Source organism: Bacillus rossius, unplaced genomic scaffold, assembly GCF_032445375.1.
Source record: "Bacillus rossius redtenbacheri isolate Brsri unplaced genomic scaffold, Brsri_v3 Brsri_v3_scf279, whole genome shotgun sequence".
Classification (NCBI taxonomy): domain Eukaryota; kingdom Metazoa; phylum Arthropoda; class Insecta; order Phasmatodea; family Bacillidae; genus Bacillus; species Bacillus rossius.
In genome coordinates this window covers 37,111-47,839 of record NW_026962458.1, presented here as the reverse complement: position 1 = coordinate 47,839, position 10,729 = coordinate 37,111, and the positions used below count along the sequence as shown (strand labels likewise).

The 10,729-nt window shown below is 50.6% G+C and overlaps 16 non-coding genes across 16 annotated transcripts; 8 read left to right on the top strand and 8 right to left on the bottom strand.

The window, feature by feature from the left end:
• Positions 1–427: 427 nt before the first annotated feature.
• On the top strand, positions 428–547 carry LOC134544047 (U5 spliceosomal RNA). The gene has a single exon (XR_010077478.1). It is a non-coding gene; the product is annotated as a U5 spliceosomal RNA (small nuclear RNA).
• Positions 548–846: 299 nt separating this feature from the next.
• LOC134544072 (U1 spliceosomal RNA) lies at positions 847–1,009 on the bottom strand. Its single transcript, XR_010077503.1, has one exon. It is a non-coding gene; the product is annotated as a U1 spliceosomal RNA (small nuclear RNA).
• Positions 1,010–1,552: 543 nt separating this feature from the next.
• Positions 1,553–1,672, top strand: LOC134544046 (U5 spliceosomal RNA). Its single transcript, XR_010077477.1, has one exon. It is a non-coding gene; the product is annotated as a U5 spliceosomal RNA (small nuclear RNA).
• Positions 1,673–1,971: 299 nt separating this feature from the next.
• On the bottom strand, positions 1,972–2,134 carry LOC134544071 (U1 spliceosomal RNA). The gene has a single exon (XR_010077502.1). It is a non-coding gene; the product is annotated as a U1 spliceosomal RNA (small nuclear RNA).
• Positions 2,135–2,677: 543 nt separating this feature from the next.
• On the top strand, positions 2,678–2,797 carry LOC134544045 (U5 spliceosomal RNA). Its single transcript, XR_010077476.1, has one exon. It is a non-coding gene; the product is annotated as a U5 spliceosomal RNA (small nuclear RNA).
• Positions 2,798–3,096: 299 nt separating this feature from the next.
• Positions 3,097–3,259, bottom strand: LOC134544070 (U1 spliceosomal RNA). Its single transcript, XR_010077501.1, has one exon. It is a non-coding gene; the product is annotated as a U1 spliceosomal RNA (small nuclear RNA).
• A 543-nt stretch (positions 3,260–3,802) lies between these two features.
• LOC134544098 (U5 spliceosomal RNA) lies at positions 3,803–3,922 on the top strand. The gene has a single exon (XR_010077528.1). It is a non-coding gene; the product is annotated as a U5 spliceosomal RNA (small nuclear RNA).
• Positions 3,923–4,221: 299 nt separating this feature from the next.
• On the bottom strand, positions 4,222–4,384 carry LOC134544068 (U1 spliceosomal RNA). Its single transcript, XR_010077499.1, has one exon. It is a non-coding gene; the product is annotated as a U1 spliceosomal RNA (small nuclear RNA).
• Positions 4,385–4,927: 543 nt separating this feature from the next.
• On the top strand, positions 4,928–5,047 carry LOC134544097 (U5 spliceosomal RNA). Its single transcript, XR_010077527.1, has one exon. It is a non-coding gene; the product is annotated as a U5 spliceosomal RNA (small nuclear RNA).
• A 299-nt stretch (positions 5,048–5,346) lies between these two features.
• LOC134544067 (U1 spliceosomal RNA) lies at positions 5,347–5,509 on the bottom strand. Its single transcript, XR_010077498.1, has one exon. It is a non-coding gene; the product is annotated as a U1 spliceosomal RNA (small nuclear RNA).
• A 543-nt stretch (positions 5,510–6,052) lies between these two features.
• LOC134544096 (U5 spliceosomal RNA) lies at positions 6,053–6,172 on the top strand. The gene has a single exon (XR_010077526.1). It is a non-coding gene; the product is annotated as a U5 spliceosomal RNA (small nuclear RNA).
• Positions 6,173–6,471: 299 nt separating this feature from the next.
• LOC134544066 (U1 spliceosomal RNA) lies at positions 6,472–6,634 on the bottom strand. Its single transcript, XR_010077497.1, has one exon. It is a non-coding gene; the product is annotated as a U1 spliceosomal RNA (small nuclear RNA).
• Positions 6,635–7,178: 544 nt separating this feature from the next.
• LOC134544095 (U5 spliceosomal RNA) lies at positions 7,179–7,298 on the top strand. Its single transcript, XR_010077525.1, has one exon. It is a non-coding gene; the product is annotated as a U5 spliceosomal RNA (small nuclear RNA).
• A 299-nt stretch (positions 7,299–7,597) lies between these two features.
• LOC134544065 (U1 spliceosomal RNA) lies at positions 7,598–7,760 on the bottom strand. Its single transcript, XR_010077496.1, has one exon. It is a non-coding gene; the product is annotated as a U1 spliceosomal RNA (small nuclear RNA).
• A 543-nt stretch (positions 7,761–8,303) lies between these two features.
• Positions 8,304–8,423, top strand: LOC134544094 (U5 spliceosomal RNA). Its single transcript, XR_010077524.1, has one exon. It is a non-coding gene; the product is annotated as a U5 spliceosomal RNA (small nuclear RNA).
• Positions 8,424–8,722: 299 nt separating this feature from the next.
• On the bottom strand, positions 8,723–8,885 carry LOC134544064 (U1 spliceosomal RNA). Its single transcript, XR_010077495.1, has one exon. It is a non-coding gene; the product is annotated as a U1 spliceosomal RNA (small nuclear RNA).
• Between the last annotated feature and the right edge of the window lie 1,844 nt (positions 8,886–10,729).

Here is a 10,729-nt window from a genome sequence, read left to right as displayed (position 1 = left end):
GTGCCAGTTCATCACACTACATGACAGTACACACCAACAATGCAAATACAATTTCTTCCTACAACTGCCCGTTTCTACTCGCACCTCGTTTCCTTTGTTTCTGTACCCACGGCGACGGTCGACCGCCGCGTGCATTTGGTTACCCCGTTTGCCGCGTGGCGGCACTTGGTTACACCGTTTGCCGCGTGGCGGCACTCGGGTCGTCGCGTCCGCCTCGGCAAAAAGGCGGGCACCACGGCACAGTCGAGAGGGGAACTTTTTTCCATTAGCAACATACCTAGGGTTTCACGAAATATCGAGTGCCGTGTCCCACGAGGCGATTTTCGGACGATTCGCGGCTTCAGGCTGCACGACCGTACGCTATTTTCACCATTAGTGGTGGTCCGCACATTTTTCCTATATAGTCCGGATTTTCAAAGTTTCAACCGTGCTCTGGTTTCCCTTCAAACGCATAAATCTTTCGCCTTTTACTAAAGATTTCCGTGGAGGGGAACATTTGATGAGTCTTTAAACAATTTTTTGTTGTGCCCAGTGTTTACACACTGGGCCGGTTACCGTTAAACCACTGGGCCCGGGGGTGAGGCGGGGAGGGGGAAATCTGAAAAATCGAATTGGACAAGTATCGTTCATGGGAATTTTTTTTTTCTTTTTTCAACTATTACCATGCACAATTACGTACCTTCCTTCCGCACTTTCAAGACGGTGGGGTTGTTCGCCAAGGCACCGTAAACTTGAGACCTACGAATGCATTACATACCATACACAGATGAAAAAAAAAAAAAAAATTACACTTCACTGTACATAATTCTTAACACTACTTCACAACTACTAAGTTGAAATTTTTTCACCGGGACAGCGCGAACGCAGTCCCGACTACCAAAAATTACGCGCCCGAGTTACCCACATTTGGGGTAATCGCAGAGGTCAGCTCAACCGAAGTGCAAGGGAAGAGCCTCACCCTGGGGGAACCCCCTGCTTGATCAGGGTAGCCCCTACGCCAGGTAAGTATGCTGCGCAGTGTTTCGCTTTTCTATTTCACTTGGAGCTCGGACCACCTCATCAACGTGTTTTGAGGTTATGTACTTCTACCTCCGAAACAGCTCTTTCCCCAGACATAACACTCCCGTGCCAGTTCATCACACTACATGACAGTACACACCAACAATGCAAATACAATTTCTTCCTACAACTGCCCGTTTCTACTCGCACCTCGTTTCCTTTGTTTCTGTACCCACGGCGACGGTCGACCGCCGCGTGCATTTGGTTACCCCGTTTGCCGCGTGGCGGCACTTGGTTACACCGTTTGCCGCGTGGCGGCACTCGGGTCGTCGCGTCCGCCTCGGCAAAAAGGCGGGCACCACGGCACAGTCGAGAGGGGAACTTTTTTCCATTAGCAACATACCTAGGGTTTCACGAAATATCGAGTGCCGTGTCCCACGAGGCGATTTTCGGACGATTCGCGGCTTCAGGCTGCACGACCGTACGCTATTTTCACCATTAGTGGTGGTCCGCACATTTTTCCTATATAGTCCGGATTTTCAAAGTTTCAACCGTGCTCTGGTTTCCCTTCAAACGCATAAATCTTTCGCCTTTTACTAAAGATTTCCGTGGAGGGGAACATTTGATGAGTCTTTAAACAATTTTTTGTTGTGCCCAGTGTTTACACACTGGGCCGGTTACCGTTAAACCACTGGGCCCGGGGGTGAGGCGGGGAGGGGGAAATCTGAAAAATCGAATTGGACAAGTATCGTTCATGGGAATTTTTTTTTTCTTTTTTCAACTATTACCATGCACAATTACGTACCTTCCTTCCGCACTTTCAAGACGGTGGGGTTGTTCGCCAAGGCACCGTAAACTTGAGACCTACGAATGCATTACATACCATACACAGATGAAAAAAAAAAAAAAAATTACACTTCACTGTACATAATTCTTAACACTACTTCACAACTACTAAGTTGAAATTTTTTCACCGGGACAGCGCGAACGCAGTCCCGACTACCAAAAATTACGCGCCCGAGTTACCCACATTTGGGGTAATCGCAGAGGTCAGCTCAACCGAAGTGCAAGGGAAGAGCCTCACCCTGGGGGAACCCCCTGCTTGATCAGGGTAGCCCCTACGCCAGGTAAGTATGCTGCGCAGTGTTTCGCTTTTCTATTTCACTTGGAGCTCGGACCACCTCATCAACGTGTTTTGAGGTTATGTACTTCTACCTCCGAAACAGCTCTTTCCCCAGACATAACACTCCCGTGCCAGTTCATCACACTACATGACAGTACACACCAACAATGCAAATACAATTTCTTCCTACAACTGCCCGTTTCTACTCGCACCTCGTTTCCTTTGTTTCTGTACCCACGGCGACGGTCGACCGCCGCGTGCATTTGGTTACCCCGTTTGCCGCGTGGCGGCACTTGGTTACACCGTTTGCCGCGTGGCGGCACTCGGGTCGTCGCGTCCGCCTCGGCAAAAAGGCGGGCACCACGGCACAGTCGAGAGGGGAACTTTTTTCCATTAGCAACATACCTAGGGTTTCACGAAATATCGAGTGCCGTGTCCCACGAGGCGATTTTCGGACGATTCGCGGCTTCAGGCTGCACGACCGTACGCTATTTTCACCATTAGTGGTGGTCCGCACATTTTTCCTATATAGTCCGGATTTTCAAAGTTTCAACCGTGCTCTGGTTTCCCTTCAAACGCATAAATCTTTCGCCTTTTACTAAAGATTTCCGTGGAGGGGAACATTTGATGAGTCTTTAAACAATTTTTTGTTGTGCCCAGTGTTTACACACTGGGCCGGTTACCGTTAAACCACTGGGCCCGGGGGTGAGGCGGGGAGGGGGAAATCTGAAAAATCGAATTGGACAAGTATCGTTCATGGGAATTTTTTTTTTCTTTTTTCAACTATTACCATGCACAATTACGTACCTTCCTTCCGCACTTTCAAGACGGTGGGGTTGTTCGCCAAGGCACCGTAAACTTGAGACCTACGAATGCATTACATACCATACACAGATGAAAAAAAAAAAAAAAATTACACTTCACTGTACATAATTCTTAACACTACTTCACAACTACTAAGTTGAAATTTTTTCACCGGGACAGCGCGAACGCAGTCCCGACTACCAAAAATTACGCGCCCGAGTTACCCACATTTGGGGTAATCGCAGAGGTCAGCTCAACCGAAGTGCAAGGGAAGAGCCTCACCCTGGGGGAACCCCCTGCTTGATCAGGGTAGCCCCTACGCCAGGTAAGTATGCTGCGCAGTGTTTCGCTTTTCTATTTCACTTGGAGCTCGGACCACCTCATCAACGTGTTTTGAGGTTATGTACTTCTACCTCCGAAACAGCTCTTTCCCCAGACATAACACTCCCGTGCCAGTTCATCACACTACATGACAGTACACACCAACAATGCAAATACAATTTCTTCCTACAACTGCCCGTTTCTACTCGCACCTCGTTTCCTTTGTTTCTGTACCCACGGCGACGGTCGACCGCCGCGTGCATTTGGTTACCCCGTTTGCCGCGTGGCGGCACTTGGTTACACCGTTTGCCGCGTGGCGGCACTCGGGTCGTCGCGTCCGCCTCGGCAAAAAGGCGGGCACCACGGCACAGTCGAGAGGGGAACTTTTTTCCATTAGCAACATACCTAGGGTTTCACGAAATATCGAGTGCCGTGTCCCACGAGGCGATTTTCGGACGATTCGCGGCTTCAGGCTGCACGACCGTACGCTATTTTCACCATTAGTGGTGGTCCGCACATTTTTCCTATATAGTCCGGATTTTCAAAGTTTCAACCGTGCTCTGGTTTCCCTTCAAACGCATAAATCTTTCGCCTTTTACTAAAGATTTCCGTGGAGGGGAACATTTGATGAGTCTTTAAACAATTTTTTGTTGTGCCCAGTGTTTACACACTGGGCCGGTTACCGTTAAACCACTGGGCCCGGGGGTGAGGCGGGGAGGGGGAAATCTGAAAAATCGAATTGGACAAGTATCGTTCATGGGAATTTTTTTTTTCTTTTTTCAACTATTACCATGCACAATTACGTACCTTCCTTCCGCACTTTCAAGACGGTGGGGTTGTTCGCCAAGGCACCGTAAACTTGAGACCTACGAATGCATTACATACCATACACAGATGAAAAAAAAAAAAAAAATTACACTTCACTGTACATAATTCTTAACACTACTTCACAACTACTAAGTTGAAATTTTTTCACCGGGACAGCGCGAACGCAGTCCCGACTACCAAAAATTACGCGCCCGAGTTACCCACATTTGGGGTAATCGCAGAGGTCAGCTCAACCGAAGTGCAAGGGAAGAGCCTCACCCTGGGGGAACCCCCTGCTTGATCAGGGTAGCCCCTACGCCAGGTAAGTATGCTGCGCAGTGTTTCGCTTTTCTATTTCACTTGGAGCTCGGACCACCTCATCAACGTGTTTTGAGGTTATGTACTTCTACCTCCGAAACAGCTCTTTCCCCAGACATAACACTCCCGTGCCAGTTCATCACACTACATGACAGTACACACCAACAATGCAAATACAATTTCTTCCTACAACTGCCCGTTTCTACTCGCACCTCGTTTCCTTTGTTTCTGTACCCACGGCGACGGTCGACCGCCGCGTGCATTTGGTTACCCCGTTTGCCGCGTGGCGGCACTTGGTTACACCGTTTGCCGCGTGGCGGCACTCGGGTCGTCGCGTCCGCCTCGGCAAAAAGGCGGGCACCACGGCACAGTCGAGAGGGGAACTTTTTTCCATTAGCAACATACCTAGGGTTTCACGAAATATCGAGTGCCGTGTCCCACGAGGCGATTTTCGGACGATTCGCGGCTTCAGGCTGCACGACCGTACGCTATTTTCACCATTAGTGGTGGTCCGCACATTTTTCCTATATAGTCCGGATTTTCAAAGTTTCAACCGTGCTCTGGTTTCCCTTCAAACGCATAAATCTTTCGCCTTTTACTAAAGATTTCCGTGGAGGGGAACATTTGATGAGTCTTTAAACAATTTTTTGTTGTGCCCAGTGTTTACACACTGGGCCGGTTACCGTTAAACCACTGGGCCCGGGGGTGAGGCGGGGAGGGGGAAATCTGAAAAATCGAATTGGACAAGTATCGTTCATGGGAATTTTTTTTTTCTTTTTTCAACTATTACCATGCACAATTACGTACCTTCCTTCCGCACTTTCAAGACGGTGGGGTTGTTCGCCAAGGCACCGTAAACTTGAGACCTACGAATGCATTACATACCATACACAGATGAAAAAAAAAAAAAAAATTACACTTCACTGTACATAATTCTTAACACTACTTCACAACTACTAAGTTGAAATTTTTTCACCGGGACAGCGCGAACGCAGTCCCGACTACCAAAAATTACGCGCCCGAGTTACCCACATTTGGGGTAATCGCAGAGGTCAGCTCAACCGAAGTGCAAGGGAAGAGCCTCACCCTGGGGGAACCCCCTGCTTGATCAGGGTAGCCCCTACGCCAGGTAAGTATGCTGCGCAGTGTTTCGCTTTTCTATTTCACTTGGAGCTCGGACCACCTCATCAACGTGTTTTGAGGTTATGTACTTCTACCTCCGAAACAGCTCTTTCCCCAGACATAACACTCCCGTGCCAGTTCATCACACTACATGACAGTACACACCAACAATGCAAATACAATTTCTTCCTACAACTGCCCGTTTCTACTCGCACCTCGTTTCCTTTGTTTCTGTACCCACGGCGACGGTCGACCGCCGCGTGCATTTGGTTACCCCGTTTGCCGCGTGGCGGCACTTGGTTACACCGTTTGCCGCGTGGCGGCACTCGGGTCGTCGCGTCCGCCTCGGCAAAAAGGCGGGCACCACGGCACAGTCGAGAGGGGAACTTTTTTCCATTAGCAACATACCTAGGGTTTCACGAAATATCGAGTGCCGTGTCCCACGAGGCGATTTTCGGACGATTCGCGGCTTCAGGCTGCACGACCGTACGCTATTTTCACCATTAGTGGTGGTCCGCACATTTTTCCTATATAGTCCGGATTTTCAAAGTTTCAACCGTGCTCTGGTTTCCCTTCAAACGCATAAATCTTTCGCCTTTTACTAAAGATTTCCGTGGAGGGGAACATTTGATGAGTCTTTAAACAATTTTTTGTTGTGCCCAGTGTTTACACACTGGGCCGGTTACCGTTAAACCACTGGGCCCGGGGGTGAGGCGGGGAGGGGGAAATCTGAAAAATCGAATTGGACAAGTATCGTTCATGGGAATTTTTTTTTTCTTTTTTCAACTATTACCATGCACAATTACGTACCTTCCTTCCGCACTTTCAAGACGGTGGGGTTGTTCGCCAAGGCACCGTAAACTTGAGACCTACGAATGCATTACATACCATACACAGATGAAAAAAAAAAAAAAAATTACACTTCACTGTACATAATTCTTAACACTACTTCACAACTACTAAGTTGAAATTTTTTCACCGGGACAGCGCGAACGCAGTCCCGACTACCAAAAATTACGCGCCCGAGTTACCCACATTTGGGGTAATCGCAGAGGTCAGCTCAACCGAAGTGCAAGGGAAGAGCCTCACCCTGGGGGAACCCCCTGCTTGATCAGGGTAGCCCCTACGCCAGGTAAGTATGCTGCGCAGTGTTTCGCTTTTCTATTTCACTTGGAGCTCGGACCACCTCATCAACGTGTTTTGAGGTTATGTACTTCTACCTCCGAAACAGCTCTTTCCCCAGACATAACACTCCCGTGCCAGTTCATCACACTACATGACAGTACACACCAACAATGCAAATACAATTTCTTCCTACAACTGCCCGTTTCTACTCGCACCTCGTTTCCTTTGTTTCTGTACCCACGGCGACGGTCGACCGCCGCGTGCATTTGGTTACCCCCGTTTGCCGCGTGGCGGCACTTGGTTACACCGTTTGCCGCGTGGCGGCACTCGGGTCGTCGCGTCCGCCTCGGCAAAAAGGCGGGCACCACGGCACAGTCGAGAGGGGAACTTTTTTCCATTAGCAACATACCTAGGGTTTCACGAAATATCGAGTGCCGTGTCCCACGAGGCGATTTTCGGACGATTCGCGGCTTCAGGCTGCACGACCGTACGCTATTTTCACCATTAGTGGTGGTCCGCACATTTTTCCTATATAGTCCGGATTTTCAAAGTTTCAACCGTGCTCTGGTTTCCCTTCAAACGCATAAATCTTTCGCCTTTTACTAAAGATTTCCGTGGAGGGGAACATTTGATGAGTCTTTAAACAATTTTTTGTTGTGCCCAGTGTTTACACACTGGGCCGGTTACCGTTAAACCACTGGGCCCGGGGGTGAGGCGGGGAGGGGGAAATCTGAAAAATCGAATTGGACAAGTATCGTTCATGGGAATTTTTTTTTTCTTTTTTCAACTATTACCATGCACAATTACGTACCTTCCTTCCGCACTTTCAAGACGGTGGGGTTGTTCGCCAAGGCACCGTAAACTTGAGACCTACGAATGCATTACATACCATACACAGATGAAAAAAAAAAAAAAAATTACACTTCACTGTACATAATTCTTAACACTACTTCACAACTACTAAGTTGAAATTTTTTCACCGGGACAGCGCGAACGCAGTCCCGACTACCAAAAATTACGCGCCCGAGTTACCCACATTTGGGGTAATCGCAGAGGTCAGCTCAACCGAAGTGCAAGGGAAGAGCCTCACCCTGGGGGAACCCCCTGCTTGATCAGGGTAGCCCCTACGCCAGGTAAGTATGCTGCGCAGTGTTTCGCTTTTCTATTTCACTTGGAGCTCGGACCACCTCATCAACGTGTTTTGAGGTTATGTACTTCTACCTCCGAAACAGCTCTTTCCCCAGACATAACACTCCCGTGCCAGTTCATCACACTACATGACAGTACACACCAACAATGCAAATACAATTTCTTCCTACAACTGCCCGTTTCTACTCGCACCTCGTTTCCTTTGTTTCTGTACCCACGGCGACGGTCGACCGCCGCGTGCATTTGGTTACCCCGTTTGCCGCGTGGCGGCACTTGGTTACACCGTTTGCCGCGTGGCGGCACTCGGGTCGTCGCGTCCGCCTCGGCAAAAAGGCGGGCACCACGGCACAGTCGAGAGGGGAACTTTTTTCCATTAGCAACATACCTAGGGTTTCACGAAATATCGAGTGCCGTGTCCCACGAGGCGATTTTCGGACGATTCGCGGCTTCAGGCTGCACGACCGTACGCTATTTTCACCATTAGTGGTGGTCCGCACATTTTTCCTATATAGTCCGGATTTTCAAAGTTTCAACCGTGCTCTGGTTTCCCTTCAAACGCATAAATCTTTCGCCTTTTACTAAAGATTTCCGTGGAGGGGAACATTTGATGAGTCTTTAAACAATTTTTTGTTGTGCCCAGTGTTTACACACTGGGCCGGTTACCGTTAAACCACTGGGCCCGGGGGTGAGGCGGGGAGGGGGAAATCTGAAAAATCGAATTGGACAAGTATCGTTCATGGGAATTTTTTTTTTCTTTTTTCAACTATTACCATGCACAATTACGTACCTTCCTTCCGCACTTTCAAGACGGTGGGGTTGTTCGCCAAGGCACCGTAAACTTGAGACCTACGAATGCATTACATACCATACACAGATGAAAAAAAAAAAAAAAATTACACTTCACTGTACATAATTCTTAACACTACTTCACAACTACTAAGTTGAAATTTTTTCACCGGGACAGCGCGAACGCAGTCCCGACTACCAAAAATTACGCGCCCGAGTTACCCACATTTGGGGTAATCGCAGAGGTCAGCTCAACCGAAGTGCAAGGGAAGAGCCTCACCCTGGGGGAACCCCCTGCTTGATCAGGGTAGCCCCTACGCCAGGTAAGTATGCTGCGCAGTGTTTCGCTTTTCTATTTCACTTGGAGCTCGGACCACCTCATCAACGTGTTTTGAGGTTATGTACTTCTACCTCCGAAACAGCTCTTTCCCCAGACATAACACTCCCGTGCCAGTTCATCACACTACATGACAGTACACACCAACAATGCAAATACAATTTCTTCCTACAACTGCCCGTTTCTACTCGCACCTCGTTTCCTTTGTTTCTGTACCCACGGCGACGGTCGACCGCCGCGTGCATTTGGTTACCCCGTTTGCCGCGTGGCGGCACTTGGTTACACCGTTTGCCGCGTGGCGGCACTCGGGTCGTCGCGTCCGCCTCGGCAAAAAGGCGGGCACCACGGCACAGTCGAGAGGGGAACTTTTTTCCATTAGCAACATACCTAGGGTTTCACGAAATATCGAGTGCCGTGTCCCACGAGGCGATTTTCGGACGATTCGCGGCTTCAGGCTGCACGACCGTACGCTATTTTCACCATTAGTGGTGGTCCGCACATTTTTCCTATATAGTCCGGATTTTCAAAGTTTCAACCGTGCTCTGGTTTCCCTTCAAAGGCATCAAACTGTTCAGGGGAATTTTTTAAAAGCTTTTTGAAGCAAATCTGAGCACTTTTGGCCATTAACTAACTGGTTTCCTTTCAGCAATTTCAGCGAGCCGCCGAGACCTGCTGCTGCTAGTTCCTGAGTCGACCACCAGGAGTGCTCTTGTGTAGATCTAGTTCTTAGATCCTAGATCTTCTTCTTGTGAGTGCTGTGCGCCACCGAGTCGCGGCCTATTGGGGCGGCTGAGGGGGGAGTTTGGAATGGACTCCCTCCCGATGAAGCCAAACCAGGGCGGGGGCGACCTCGGTCAGAGGCCATCGGCCGAGGCCACTTCTTGTGACTCCCGGCAACCAAGTTGTAGCCTATTGGGGAGGCCGAGGGGAGAGTTTGGAATGGACTCTCTCCCGATGACGCCGAACCAGGGCGGGGACGACTTTGGTCCGAGGCCCTCGGCCGAGGCCGGTTCTGGCGATGAGATGACTACTGACAATCGGCCACCCCAGCCACGACAATACTGTGGACCGCATCGCCAGCGCTTGGAGACCATGCAAGTCGGGTCTGGGGAGGCGGGCGCTGCTGGGGTCGGGGGGGTGGCTCCGCCTCCCTCCCCCGCGCCAGCCGGGCTGCGCACCCAGACTGTTTGCATTAAGGTCAGCGAGACGAAACATCTTCACGGCCTGGACGTCTCCACCATCCTCGCTCTGCCTACGACTACCTCTGCTCCAACACCACCAACTGTGACTACTACTACCACCACGGCCTGCATCACTTCACCGATCATGTCTCCTGCGCCTTCTCTTCCGCTGTTGCCGACCGACTCACCGCCTGCCGCCGTTCCTCCTGCTGCGACTGCTACTCCCATGGACACCGGCTTCATCGTTCCCACGAAGACCGTCAAGCGCGCCCACCCCGACCAGCACTCCTCCGACGATGCCGTCCCTACCAGCAACCGCTACGACAGTCTCCTCAGTCTACCGGATACCGACACCGACGACGGCGCTGGGGCTGCCTCCTCGGACCGACCCTTGACTGCCAAGCCCCGCCGCAAGCAGCATGCTAAGCGGCACCGGCCCGACACGCAACCTCCTCCTGTGCCCTTCACCACTCTCCCGGGCCCCTCTTCGACGAGTCCCAGCTCATCTCGTGCTCCACCCCGCCCTCCAGCCTCGCAGCCTCGTGCCTCCTCCTCGGCGGCGCCTCGCCCGCCTACCTCCACTCCTCGCACGCCTCGCATGCCTCCGATCGCCTGCCTTCTCACGCCCACAGCCGGCCCCTTCGCCACTGCACAACG